This window comes from Columba livia, chromosome Z, assembly GCF_036013475.1.
Source record: "Columba livia isolate bColLiv1 breed racing homer chromosome Z, bColLiv1.pat.W.v2, whole genome shotgun sequence".
Taxonomy (NCBI): Eukaryota; Metazoa; Chordata; class Aves; order Columbiformes; family Columbidae; genus Columba; species Columba livia.
Window position 1 is genome coordinate 84,019,364 of NC_088642.1, and position 14,197 is coordinate 84,033,560.

Sequence of the window (14,197 nt, forward strand, 5' to 3'; positions counted from 1 at the left end):
GGGGAGCAGACGTGAGAGCAGAGCCTTTCTGAAACCGCTGGACACCGTGGACATCTGTGGGGTGAAGGGTCTGCCCGTGGGCTTCACCCACAGAGTTCACTGTGGTGCCCACAGCAGGGGCTGCCCTGAGCAGCGATGTCAGGAGCTGATAAGAAAGATGGGACAGACTTTTGAGCAGGGCCTGTTGTGACAGGACAAGGGGTGATGGTTTTAAAGTAAAGGAGGGAGATTTAGGCTGGACATGAGGAAGAAACTGTTGTCCTGAGGGTGGTGAGAGCCTGTGCCAGGTACCCAGAGAGGTGGTGGATGAACCATCCCTGAGACATCCCAGGCCAGGCTGGACGGGGCTCTGAGCACCCTGAGCTGGTGAAGATGTCCCTGTCATGGCAGGGGGCTGGGGGGCTGGGGAGGGCCCTGCAGCACAAACCATCTGTGATTCGGTGATCCTTAGAGGGTGTGAGCCATACTGTAAATCCAAGGGGGATGATCCCAGAACAAAATTAGAGAGAGAGAAAGGTAACATGGGTATCATGACTCTCATGGTAACTCTGTTGGCTTAGGTTCTTGTACTCTCTTCTAACTCTTCCATCATTCTCTGGAATTGCTCCTGATTTATGGTTGTGCAGATGGAAGGAGCCCTGGGCACTCTTGTGTTAATGGCAATGCCATGGATAATGGTTAACAGAATTAGATGTGAGTGATGGAGATTTGGAACCGTCTTACAGGGGCTGAAAATAGCTTGAATGTTCTGGCTCCCAGGGCTGGTGGAACAGGACACGCAGAGCATATATCTTAGAGCCTTTAGGCAAGAGACTACACATCCATTTCAGTACAGAAATGCCTTTTCTCTTCCTCCTAAATTTCCCCTTGGAATCTGACCTGCCAGGCCGGTTGTCTCACCGCAAGTCTGGCTAGATTGTGTCTTAAAATAAATCCCAGCACTTCATTGGAAACATACACGCAAGTGCAAGATTTACATACAACCCCAACTGCCAAGAGAAAAGAAAGGAAAAAAAAAGACATTTAAAATTAGCCCTTTTCATTGATGAGAGCACAGTGCTTAGTATTCAGGACACCACATCTGAATACATTGAGTAAATTATATGTGCCAAACTATTCACGCTTCGCCTGACTACAAGATTTACTCACACAGCCACAGAAACGACATAATAAGAAACCTTCACCGTATTTCCAGAATACAGATATCCCAGCCAGGGAGTGAGCCTGGCGAGAGGGTTTGTACTCCAGGAGAGGACGGATCCACCTTTGTTCAGGCTGCTCTATAGGGCTCCAGAGCCTGGAGCACAAGGCGGCTCTGGCATGTCCTGCCTGTGTGATCCAGGCAACCCAGGTCTTTCCGCACTCAGAAACACTTTTCTGTTTCTCCTGCCTTTTTTTTCCTCCTAAAACAGACTCCGGATGGTTAACTTGGATCTGTCATTTCCCACAGCGCTGGTACAGGTGAGCCGAGTGGGTTGGACACCTGTACAAACACCGCATGGGTGCACTTCAGGTCCACGGTCATGCAGATAAAATACTCCACGAAGTGCCTCGTTAAGGAAGGTAAGAAAGAGCAGAGTTTAAAATTGGCTCTCAGAAAAAATAGCCAGCAAAACCCTAGCTGAAAGGTTTGGTTGCATTTATGGTTATAGCTCATACTGTTGTCCCAAAACAGGGTTCTTTATCCAGTGTGCATACAAATGAGCCAAATTTAGCACACAGAGATGAGATGTTGTTTATTACAGAGTTGCACAAGTCTGGATGCTGGAATAAAGCCGGCACAACAGCAGGAACAGTGAAAGGCAACGTATACAAAATCTTATCCCTGCGTTCATACCCTAAAGAGCCAATTGGTTACACATTTGCATATTGCATTACATAATCCTTTTAGCGTGTAATGAGCAACGTTTGGCTACAGGACACTTGATCCAACAGTCTCGAGATGTGCTTAAGCGAGACTCAGCTAATTGTGCGGCTTCAAAACGTCTGAAGCTGCAAGGTCAGTGCTGTCTGTAGTTGTGGCAGGAGTTTTACAAGTCACTCTGGTCTTTGTCAGACAGAGCTCCCGGGTCCTTCTCTGCAGAGTCACCCCAGCCTGTACATGTGCTGTCTCTTCAAAACTGCCTGTGACCCTGTCCCGCTGCTTTCCCACCCTGCGCCCACCAGTGACCGCTCCAGCACTTGTCCCCTAGTCCTGCTGGGGCCACCTGTGCCAGCATGGCTCTCCTCCGGGGTTCTGGGTGGGGACCGAGCAGAGGCTCATTTCTCCAGACACGTTCACCGGTCTCCTGCCGAGCCCTGTGGTAGTTGTTAGGGCACAGACTGCCCGAGTTTATTGAATTATTGGCTACGCTGCTTCTTACAGAACTTGGTTAGAAACTGCTTACATAGAATTCCCTCAGCATAAGTGAGTTTGCTCAGCGTAACTTGTGCAAGCTGTGAGCCTTTGAACTTTCTGCTTCGTTAAGTAAAAAAGGCCTCAGAGTCTTCAAGAGAGGAGCCAAGGGGAGCAGCGTCCTGGGGATAAGAACAGAACAGTGTCTGACAGAAGAACGTTTTGGCTGTTACCAAGAACTTGTCTTCTCCAGCTGCAGGTGAGAAACAGCCGGTGACGGCCAGAACGTTACTTGACAGCCCGCCTGACGAAGATGAACAGACCGGTGAAGAATGGGAGAGCCCAGACTCCAATTCTGCGCTTGGCCCCGTGGCACACGGGGGTGCAGGCCGGGATGGGGTGAATTGTCCAAGGGTTTTCTGCTGGGGTCCCTGTGCAGGAGGCACCGGCTCGAGCTGCTCTGCGCTGCACCTTGCAATAAATTGTTTATTTTAGAAGAATTCCTGGAACCCACGCCTGAGTCTCTGCTGCAGGAAACCTAGGGAAAAGGAACTTCTCTAACGGTCATTTAGTGAAGACCTCTGTGGCTAAAAGCTTTTCTTGGTGACCAGCTAATGGCACGAGGGCTGTTCATCCACCTAGCCAGGTGACCGTCACCTTCCAACCAGTGTGAACACCTCTTCACACTTCCACGAGCAGAGAAGCTGCCTGGGACGTGTCTGTTTGATGGGAGATCCATCCTCTGGGGTGGAACTGTCACCGTCTTGCAAGACACACATTTTAATAAACATCTGCACAAAGCATTTTAACTCTAAAATAAATTATTGCTTTAAATACAGCAATTAAGAAGATGAGGGACAGGAAAGCAGCTTGCATATCATGTAAAGTGCCACATGTCTCACGAGAGTTCCTGGGTGGGTGTGATGAATCTGTGAGCAAATGGGGCTATAGGAAAAGACCAACAGGGCCAAAACTCTACAGCCGGGGACCCAGCAAAGGGAGGATATGACCGGGCATCCCAAAGGGACTGACCGGGACTTCATTTGGGAAGAATAGATTTAATATTGTAACTTACTTATGACAGACTTCAACATGTTTTTCCAAAATTCAAATGAATTGCTCCAGTCTGCCGTGGGTTTTCAGAGCTGCTGACAGTCCTCGCGCTCCTGGGCACAAACACGAAGGATGGAAATGCCTGCGGTGAGCTTCTCCCGCTGCGCACCCCGGGCATCGCCAGCGTCCTCGTGCACCCCGACACCTCGTCTCAGACCTTCTGGGTCAGATGTGCCGAAGAATCGCAGCCCAGCATTTCTGAGAACGTTTTACAACAGTGATAATTAGATGGTGAAATGCAAACTAACAAGCTGCATCGACTCAGTATTAAGGATTAATGATCTGAGCTTTAGTCTTTGCTTCCCTGCAGGGCAGTGAATTTCACCAAAATCGTGCTTCAATAAATGCAAAAAGGGTGATAGGTGGCCTATGCAGAGTGTACGTGTAGAAATAAGGTTGTTATTATTCTTCCCTCTTCTCTGAGACCAGACCAAATGCTCTGACCCTCACTTGCCTGCGGCAAACCAAAGATGCAGACTTGCCCTCACCTCTGACATAAACCTTGACTGCTCTTCTTAGGGGTGTTTATTCCCATTTCAGTGCTCTTTCCCACCATCCTTCACCCATTTTTCAAATGGGTGAGACAGTGCTTCCTCAGCACTGCGAGCCACACCACGCAAAGGACCAACAACCCAACACTCCCCTCTGTTGTGCCAGTTTTACGGCAAAGTCACGGTGCTTTACACACCCTTGGTCCTGACCCTTTATCTCTGCCTGGACCTTCCCTCTGAATCGTAACACACTGAGGTGTCCTGTGCTGGTTGACAACAGGGTGAGCGTGAGTCACCAACGTGCCCTGTGGCCAAGAGGCCAACGGGCCCTGGGGTGTGTGAGGAAGAGTGTGGGCAGCAGGTCAGGGAGGTTGTTCCTCCCCCTCTGCTCTGCCTGGGGAGGCCCCATCTGCAGAACTGGGGCCAGTGCTGGGCTCCCCAGGTCAAGAGGGACAAGGAACCACTGCAGAGAGTCCAGGGAGGGACACGGAGATGCTGAGGGCTCTGGAGCATCTTTGTGCTGAGGAGACACTGAGAGAGCTGGGGCTGCTGAGCGGAGAAGAGAAGCTGAGAGGGATGTGATCGATGATCAGTACGGCAGGGTGGTGTCAGGATGGAGCAGACTCTGTTCAGTGGTGCCCAAGGCCAGGGTGAGGGGCACCGGGCACAGACTGAAACACAGGAGGCTCCATGTGAACATGAGCAGACACTTGTTTGCTGGGAGGTGCCAGAGCCTGGCCCAGGCTGCCCAGAGCGGGTGTGGAGTCTCCTTCTGTGAGCCATTGCACCCCTGGGATCCTGTGTGATCTGCCTGTGACCCTGCGTGAGCAGGGGGGGCTGGGGACACACAGGGATCACTAACAGCCTGGGGTGCTGGGTTCTGTGAGGTGACAGGAGCACAAAGGATGACAAAGATGAACATGAAGCCTCATGCAACCCCTGTTGTGGGATGATCAGACTGGGTGGCAGAACCCACTGGTGATGGCTGCAGCGCTGCTCCCTGGGGCAGCCGGTCACCCACCATGGCCACCACACGAGGGGGAAAGAAAACCCCAACCTGGAGCCTGTTCCCAGCCATTCTGGCAACATAAGGTGCTGGAGGCAGCAAGATGGGCAGCAGAGGCAAGATAACAAGTCAAGCCATGAGCAGCTCCAAATCTGTGGTGTGCAAGCTCGCGTGGATTTCATCAGCTGTCACAACTGCACACAAGCTGTGTGACACCGTCACCTGGAGGGGGAAATCACCCCCTCATCGTTTGCTCAGAGCACGCTCTGTGTTTGTCCCAGGCTGTGCTGGAAGCAGCTGTCCATGCACACAGACTGCTGGTGGCAGCGCCCTGCGGTCATCGGCACGTTCGCTCCTGCAGAGCCCGTGCACAACACGGCACCCGATTAACAGCAAATGTAAAGAAACGGGGATGGAAATGAGCTCTTTTTAAGAGATCTTCCTGCTGGCCATGGTGAAAACACCAAAGAAATAAATCTGCTGAAGGACGATCTGGCCGTGTGTCTGTCCATCCCTGCCAGCCGCACTCACACCGGCCCGCTCACAGAGGCGACACGCGCCGTGTGACGTTCTGGCAGGTTTGCTGGTCACCATCGTGATATAATCTCCTTCCATGGCAATTTAATTAGCACAGTGAAAGAACTGACCTTTCTCAAGATTTTATTTTTTCCACTATGCTAAAAATATCCTGCGGAACATGTCAATAGTATCCTTGACGCGCACAGTGCTCTAATACCCCATTGTAAGGAAGGAAGCATTTTAAAATGACAATTTTATAGAGAATGAGAAAAAGAAGCTTTCGAATGTCCTTTAAAACAGGCAGCGTTGTTAGCAATGCAGAAGTACAGCGAATGTCGTAGGCAAAAGGACCAAAGGTAAGAACAAAGGAAGGACCATAGATAACAATACAGCATGCTTCTCACAGAGCATTTTATAGTAGCAGGTATTAGCAGTAATGGACATCACAAGCCATTTTACAAAAGAACTGTTTTTAATTGATCATCCATGACTAAAGAGGCAGAGAAAACTGATTTGCCAAAGCCCGTCCCCCAAGCTGTCCATCTTGCAAATTGTTCCCACCAGGACACAGCTGAAGTCAGTTTCTTCATCATGACATGTTAACGTCACCCTGGGCTGGGCTGCCCAGCCGGTGCTGTACAAGGCGCTCAGCACCTTTGCAGAGCAGCCGTTGCACACAGTGCGGCTCTCGCCAGCCTCTACCAGCCTGACCGTGCTCCCCGCTCCCCCTGCTCCCCCAGACCCACAGAGAAATGAAACCCGGGGGTCTCCCGAGCCCCTGCGGCTGCTGGGTGGTGGCGTGGGACGAGGATGTCCCCCCAGCAGGTGTCTGCCCAGTCCTGAGCACAGGGAGCTGCTCACAAGCAGGAGAGAGCAAAGCTTCATCACTCTCAGGGAGGACACTCCTTTCTCAAATAACTTAAAAACGAGGGGTGAGCAATTATTTTAAAGCAAAGCGCAGTCGCGGCGTGGGCTGTTTGTTGGCAATCAAGCGCTGCCCCTGTGTGACACTGTGACGCCGCCGTGTCCTGCGGCTCTGCTGGAAGAGGAGCCCAAGGTTTATTTCCCCGCTTGTCCCACCAGCCTTCGGGAACCGACACGACCCACCTGCCAAACAGCCGCAAGGAATCACGCTCTGTGCAACCGCAAAAATGCGTGCGTGTGTGTGCACATGCCGCAGGTATCCACGGACACCCACAGAAAGAAAGCAAGAATGTCCCAGCAAGTGTCTTTTTTGTAAGGGTCTGTATAAAAACAAGGAATAGGTTAAAAAAAAGAAAAATAAAACAAAGGAAGAATCAAAAATAAAGGAAGAACAAAAAATACTTTTCCTTGCTTGCTCTTCAGTTTATTTGCACTGGCCGTGATAATATTTATAATAAATATGTATATATTACATATATACCATACATATATAATAAAATTAGGTAATGCTATTTTTAAGACGCAATAGTCTGCTTAGAAAAGTTAGCAAGCCACAGGGGTGGGATGGCGACCACTTAATGGGTAAAATGAGCCCAGCTGTTCTCCTGCGCCCTGTCTTTGCCGTCTGTCCTGGTTTTGTTAAAAACAAGTTTCTCTTTTAGAGAATTTGCCTGTCAGCTAAAGCTTCATATGAGCTGTGTTTTCCTGGAGAACCAGACACATGTTTTGGTAAACAGAGCAATGGAAAGCAAGGTTATTGATAAGATGGATGGACATCGGGGCAACGAGAAACAGGTGACCAAAAACTGACCAACTGTGTGTAACATCCCATTCACGTGAATACTTCATATAAAAGTGGGACATAACACGGATCTCATCCCTTTTCCCTATGGCCGACATTAGGAGAGGACCTTGCGAGTCGTCCCTGTGAACTGAGACCAGTGACAGACTGAATCCAGCTCCGGTTGGCTGCAGAGTCCAGTCCAGGACTTCGGGTGCCGGCTCTGCAGTTGCCGGGACTTTCCAGATTGGTTTTGTATATTTTGTATTATTTTCTCTATTTTATCAGCAGCATTAGTAAAACATTGTTAATTTTTCCAGATCTCTTCCCTCTGTCCTTCTTTCCCTCCCGATCACCTGTCCTGAGTGGGAAGGGGGGAGAGGGAGGGGCTGAAGGAGGAAGGGGGTGTATAGGAGGCTAACAATACATCTGCCAGGGTTTTATTGTCACCCCGCAATCATAAACCCTCGACACCGTCTCTTAAATGTCACAGTTCTTCCTGAGTAGTCTGGGTTAAAAGGAGGTCGAGCATTGGCCAGACTTGTCCCCCAGCCGGGATACGATTCACACCTACGCGGGTCCTGGCGCTGGTTGTGCCGTGCGGTGCCTGTGTGACCGTGACCTGTGGCACCGACCCCCGGCTCCCTGATTGCGCAGGACAATGTGAGATACGGACTGAACGACATCTATAAATCCTGCGAGCACTCAGCCGCGGGAGCAATAAGGGCCAGAAGAGTGCCCAGATGGACTACGTGCGCTGGAAAGATGGCCAAGTGCCAAACACAAAGGGACTAAATGGTAGGAAAAGAGAGCGGATCCAAGCTTTCAAAGGGTAATTACAACTTTTGATAAGTGAAAAAGAGAATATTGAATGTCAAAAGCCTGTGTCATGCCCATGTAAGTTATAGGAGTGACTCATACCAGCTTCACCTCGGCATCATAAAACTGACGTTGCACACAAGAGCCTTCTCCTCTGCCTGCAGCTATTTATAACGCCTTTTTCCCCCTTTGGCATGACTCGGGGAATAAAACAGCAGCATCTTGACTTTATATCTTATTTTCTTGCTTCGTGTCTTGCAGAGCTTTGCAAACCCGAATGTGCATGAGACAGACAGCGCTCTTCACAAAGGGACCATCGAAGCGGTTCCCATCGCTCGGACCGCGGCGAGGCCACGGGCGCCCGGTGGGCACGACGGTGCCACCGCGCTGCCTTGGAGCGCCGGAGCAAAACCACCGCTCCAAACGCACCTCCTGGGGTCTGAGCTTTCCTGAGACAGACTGCAGCTTTGTGAACAGGATGCAGATTTCTGCAGCCTGGTCCTGGTGCCAGCAATCACCCCTTGTGGTGGCACAGCCCCTCGGAAGGTCACACGCTGACCTGCCCGAAACGCTTGGCTGGTAAGACAGCCCAGGCAATGGTGCTGGGGCTCCCCTGCCTCCCGAAGTGTTAGAAGAAAAGGAAATGTTTGTATTTTCAACACACACAAAATGGAGAACATTGTTTTGATTTTTGTGGCCATTGCACCAAGTTTGCACAGCAGTACGTAGCAAGGTTACACCGCAGTACATAACAAATCGTGGTGAAATTACGGCATCAAACTAAATAAGGATCTTAGCAGACGTAAAACAAATGAGGGATTAATATGCATGTGAAGAATTAATCCACACTGAAGGGTTTGCGCTTCTCTTCATGCACCATCTGAGCTGTTACGGTAGCCTGACGACACGCCAGCCACAAGTGCTAGTGACAGGGTCATAGAGTATTAGTTACACGCATAAACATCACATTTTTAGGTGTGCTGTAGATGAGACATGCAGAACTATTTCCGAAGGTACTTCCACTTTCCCTGGTTGGCTGACACCTCACTGGCCCAGCGGGACTACAAGAAAACCCCAGGATGGTAAACGAGTGAGCCCAGCTCAACGAGAACACCCAAAATCAGAGGTTTCCTCCCCAAAGCACTGGGGGATTTGCAGGTGACGGGTGCCGCGGAGCTGCCCAGAGGCAGCGTTACCAGGAGTGCCCAGCAAGGCTATCAGGGCTGACAGGGCACACTCAGGGCTCCCCGATGCACCCTGTGATAAAGATAGTTTTAGTTTTAAATTAAAATGGGAACTGTTTTTGATTTTACCCTTCGGTGCTCTCCCGGAGGACCGGTAGCATCCTGCAGGCTGCAAAGACCTGCAACAGCAATTCATAACAATAAATGTCACCCACCAACAGATATAGCTTCCAGGGTAGCGCTGCAACTCAAATTGCAGCTTATCTGGAAATAGAAATACAAGGTTACTCTATCAAGATACACCTGACCGTAGTCTCATTTGTTTCCTGGGCTGTTGCCGACACTTGCGCATGAAGGCAGAACTTGGTGCAAGAGTACGCAAAGTCAAGAAAATATATGCAAAAGAAGTTAAGCGTCATGCAATTATCAGCCAGTTACACTGACTTAATTAAAATTAGTCATTTTTCAGCTGTCCTTTGTATCACCATTTTTTCAACAAAATCTTTATTGTGTTACAGAGGGGAAACTTTCACAAATTGTGGACATAGGTGGATAAAACCACCTTAACGCCGTTTTCCAGAACATTTAAAGAAGAATTCACAAGATGGAGTGTTGAGAGGGGTGTCTCGCTGCCCCAGCAGAGGCAGCTCAGGTGCTGCAGCGCTTCCCAGACCTGCTGCTGTTCACTGACACAGAGTTCAAGATCAGAACTGTGGTTCTGGCTGACTTTAAGGTGAATAGCAAATGGAGCATTTCCCAAGTGGTTCCACAGACAGTTCAGCCAATCTCTGTAGCGGTGAGATGTAACCTGCTCACCTTTGGGATGGGATGATGGGGATGGGATTCGGTGGGGTGGGATGAGATGGGATGGGTGGGATGGCATGGGATGGCAGGGGAACGAATAGGGTGGGATGGGATGGGATGGGATGGGATGGGATGGGATGGGATGGGATGGGATGGGATGGGATGGGATGGGATGGGATGGGATGGGATGGGAAGGGAAGGGATGGGAAGGGGTGGGAAGGGATACAATGGGATGGGATGGGATGGGATGGGATGGGATGGGATGGGATGGGATGGGATGGGATGGGAAGGGAAGGGATGGGAAGGGGTGGGAAGGGATACAATGGGATGGGATGGGATGGGATGGGATGGGATGGGATGGGATGGGGAGGGAAGGGAAGGGCAGGGCAGGGCAGGGCAGGGCAGGGCAGGGCAGGGCAGGGCAGGGCAGGGCAGGGAAGGGAAGGGAAGGGAAGGGAAGGGCAGGGAAGGGCAGGGAAGGGAAGGGAAGGGAAGGGAAGGGAAGGGAAGGGAAGGGAAGGGAAGGGAAGGGAAGGGAAGGGCAGGGCAGGGAAGGGAAGGGAAGGGAAGGGAAGGGAAGGGAAGGGAAGGGAAGGGAAGGGAAGGGAAGGGAAGGGAAGGGAAGGGAAGGGAAGGGAAGGGAAGGGAAGGGAAGGGAAGGGAAGGGAAGGGAAGGGAAGGGAAGGGAAGGGAAGGGAAGGGAAGGGATGAAGTGGGATGGGATGGGATGGGATGGGATGGGATGGGATGGGATGGGATGGGATGGGATGGGATGGGATGGGATAGGGTGGGATGGGGTGGGGTGGGGTGGGGTGGGAAGGGATGGGTTGGGATGGGATGGGATGGGATGGGGTGGGATGGGGTGGGATGGGCTGGGATGGGATGGGATGGGATGGGATGGGATGGGATGGGATGGGATGGGATGGGATGGGATGGGATGGGATAGGGTGGGATGGGATGGGATGGGAAGGGATGGGATGTGTTGGGGTGGGATGGGATGGGATGGGATGGGATGGGATGGGATGGGATGGGATGGGATGGGATGGGATGGGAAGGGATGGGGGCCCGGCGCTCGGAGCTGAACCGGGTCAGCCTCTGCTCACGTGGATTCACCTGCAGATGGTTTATCAGCACCAACAACCCTCTCCCGCAGCCGCGCCAGCGCCGCCTTGCCACTCATCCCCGATGGAGGAGCGGTGAGTCACTTTCTGACTCTTCTCCGGCTCTTTTGTCTCTGGAATAATTTGAATTAAATATTTATGAAGAGCTCTGCATAGTCACAAAGTTATTATAGAGATCAAACATACTGGAAAAAGAGCACGACGTGGTGAGGGCTCATGGACGCAGCGGCTCTGTAATGTCAGGCAGTCCTGTTGGAAAAGGGGTAAAGAACAAAGCGATTTGATTCGTCATATCCAAGAGGACAGCTGGCAATTTGTTTAGATGGCCATTGCATTCCCTGGCCACCCAAAAATCTGAAGGTCAAGAGACTTGTTTTCTCATTGATGTGTGATAAAGAATAGTTTTCTCATAACCCAAAGTCGCAATTGATCTGACTCCAGAGAGCCCCTGTGAATGTCGGTTCCGCCACTAATAACCACACGCAAACTTCAGCATTCGAAAGGGCATTTCTGCTCTGTTTTCTTTGTAACCCTCCTTGATTTCTGCATTACAGACTTTACCTGCAAAGACATCACAGAGTGCAGAGGTTTTGCACACCTGCTGGAGACCGCAGTCCTCTTGCCATCTGTGTGGGATGGGATGGGGTGGGATGGGATGGGATGGGATGGGATGGGATGGGATGGGATGGGATGGGATGGGATGGGGTGGGAAGGGATGGGGTGGGATATGGTGGGATGAGGTGGGATGGGATGGGATGGGATGGAATGGGATATGGTGGGATATGGTGGGATGAGATGGGGTGGGATGACTCGCACTATAATCTGCTGTATGTGGGTTCATCTTTCTGATACTGCACCAGCTCTCTCTGCCCCATGGCTGCCGGATGTGACCTGAATTTTCCTTTCAGAATTATTTAAGCTTAATGCTGCTTTTTTTTTCAATCCTAGTAACTTTTCCATCATTTTAACACAGACTACTGAGATTTACACACCTTGGGAGGCGTGGGAGCCCTCAAGACCTTCTGAGAGCACAATTAAGTTTTTTCATCTATTTGAAGCTGTTCAAAAAGAAAAGCCCTGAGCTCATTCTGTTTATTCTGCTGTGCACCCTGGAGAAAAACAATGAGTAAAAAGCAAGTTATGCTTTAACAAGGAGCATTTTTGCTACACGCACACTTCAAATTAATATCATGTTTTCAAGAAGTACTCATTTTTCTCTGTAGGTTAATTTCACCATGGTACAAGATTTTATTAGAATGAATCTTAATCTCTTCATTTTCCTCATGGACACAAATTCAGTGATATTCAACAAGCATAAAGTTCCTTGATGAGCAGGAAATCAGATGAGCAAACTGATCTCATTACATGGACCCAACGAATGATGCGGAATCGACTCTCTTGCACTAATCGCTTTTACCAAAGTGTCCAACAGACCCAGGCGTTTCCCGGCACTGTGTGCACATCATCCATGTACGTGATTCAGGAGGCGCACGCAGAGAACTCAAATTGCTTTAGCTGCCTGGAAGTGTGAGTCTGTGTCTCCACAGACACGCGAGGGGAGTCGCACGGGAGCTGGTTGGTGATGGGGGCGGCTCCTCGGGCGCCTGTGGGACCATCCGAATGGTCTGGACACCAGGTTCATCCGGTCTGGACACCAGGTTATTAACCAGAGTAATCACGGCGGTTTTATTGTGCTGAAGAGTAAGGAACTGCGGTGTCCTGGTCAGCAGGAGAGCCGTGGGTCAACGTTGGCCATAGGAGCCTATTTGGTGTGTTTGGGGGCAGAGGGGCTGGGGGGAGCAGGAAAGGTTGACTGTGCTACAAAAAAGCTGTCATGGAAATCTTCAGAATCCCTACATTCCCACATGTTCATTTTCATTCATATTAATAGAAGGAAAGGAAGGTATATGGTTTCCTTTGTTAATATTAATGGCATTAGAGGGCTAGGAGGATAACCTAGCTTCCGTATAAATATTAAGTAGAGCAGCTTTTTAAACTCCCATGAAAACCCCTGGTAAAACGTAGTGAGGAGGACACCAATACCACTCTCAGACAAATGCTGGTGACATTTTCGCTTGCTAAGCATGTCTATTGCTTTCCCTATATTACATCAATAGAATTCCCATTTGCCTGGTGTAGAACATTCATTTCCTCACAGGTTGTTGCCAGTTGTGGGAAAGAACTGATCAATAAAGTAAAATGATGGGATTCATGAATGTTAAAAAGTCATGCATAATTTAGAGAGCATGTTTAATTCCAGCATGCTGGAAATGAGGCTGCTATAGAACAGCATAACCACTGTAGAAGCCGGCAAAAAACAAGTCAAACGACTGCATTGGGTTAAGGTATAGAAAGTATTGTCCTGATATTTTTAAAGCAATCTTGAGATACGGACATGGACAAAGATTTATGGCTGTGATTATCTTTTTGCTTGCTGACGTAAATTAGCCTTCTGGGAAACCTAAGTTATTTCTCAATATGCTCTTAATGGTCTGAGTCAGAACTGCGGATGATCTCTCTGCTACAAGGGATTTATAGTAAAAACAAAGGTAAGAGCTTCCGTCGCAAAGGACAATAGAAGTGGGAACAGAAATGTTTCCTGGGTGTGAGCTCATCCCCGGTGTCACAGGTGCTGCTGCTCAGCATACGCGGCTCAAGCCAGGAAAACAAGGTGTTTACTTTTCCAGCTGGATCAGGTTGATGATTATTCCAATCACTGACATTATCTCTGCAAACAAGGAATTACACCCCAGACGGGCAGCTCAGGGTTTTCAAGGTGACGGAAGTTGCCATGGGCCGAGATCATCCCCGCGTTACCGACCCCGTGCCAAGGGCGTTGAACAACCGATGCACACCGCATCTCCTGTGCCGATTGACACCCCATCCTCCCATCCTGCAGCTGATCCTGGTCCATGCTGGGCACCGATTTCAGCAGCCACGGCACGGCCAGGGAGGGAGGGAGCTGCAAATCCTGGGCAGCCCTGGAGGACAGAGTCATTTCCCCACTATTTCAGCTTCTTCGTACTCAAACTCGTCCATGTACAAGTATGGCAAGCGCAGCTACAGCTGTGACTGCACAAACAGGTTTGTAAGGCCACCT

At 50.1% G+C, this 14,197-nt stretch overlaps 1 long non-coding RNA gene across 2 annotated transcripts in view; it reads left to right on the forward strand.

Moving 5' to 3' along the window:
- Positions 1–11,713, forward strand: part of LOC135577334 (uncharacterized) — a 28,594-nt gene extending 16,881 nt beyond the window's left edge. Inside the window, exons 2-4 of one of the 2 annotated variants that reach the window (XR_010469087.1) lie at positions 1,451–1,563; positions 2,057–9,905; positions 11,096–11,713. This is a non-coding gene — a long non-coding RNA (uncharacterized LOC135577334). Of the gene's footprint in view, positions 1–1,450; positions 9,906–11,095 lie in introns of both variants that reach the window. The other variant, XR_010469086.1, reaches the window with a different exon arrangement.
- Positions 11,714–14,197: the final 2,484 nt, after the last annotated feature.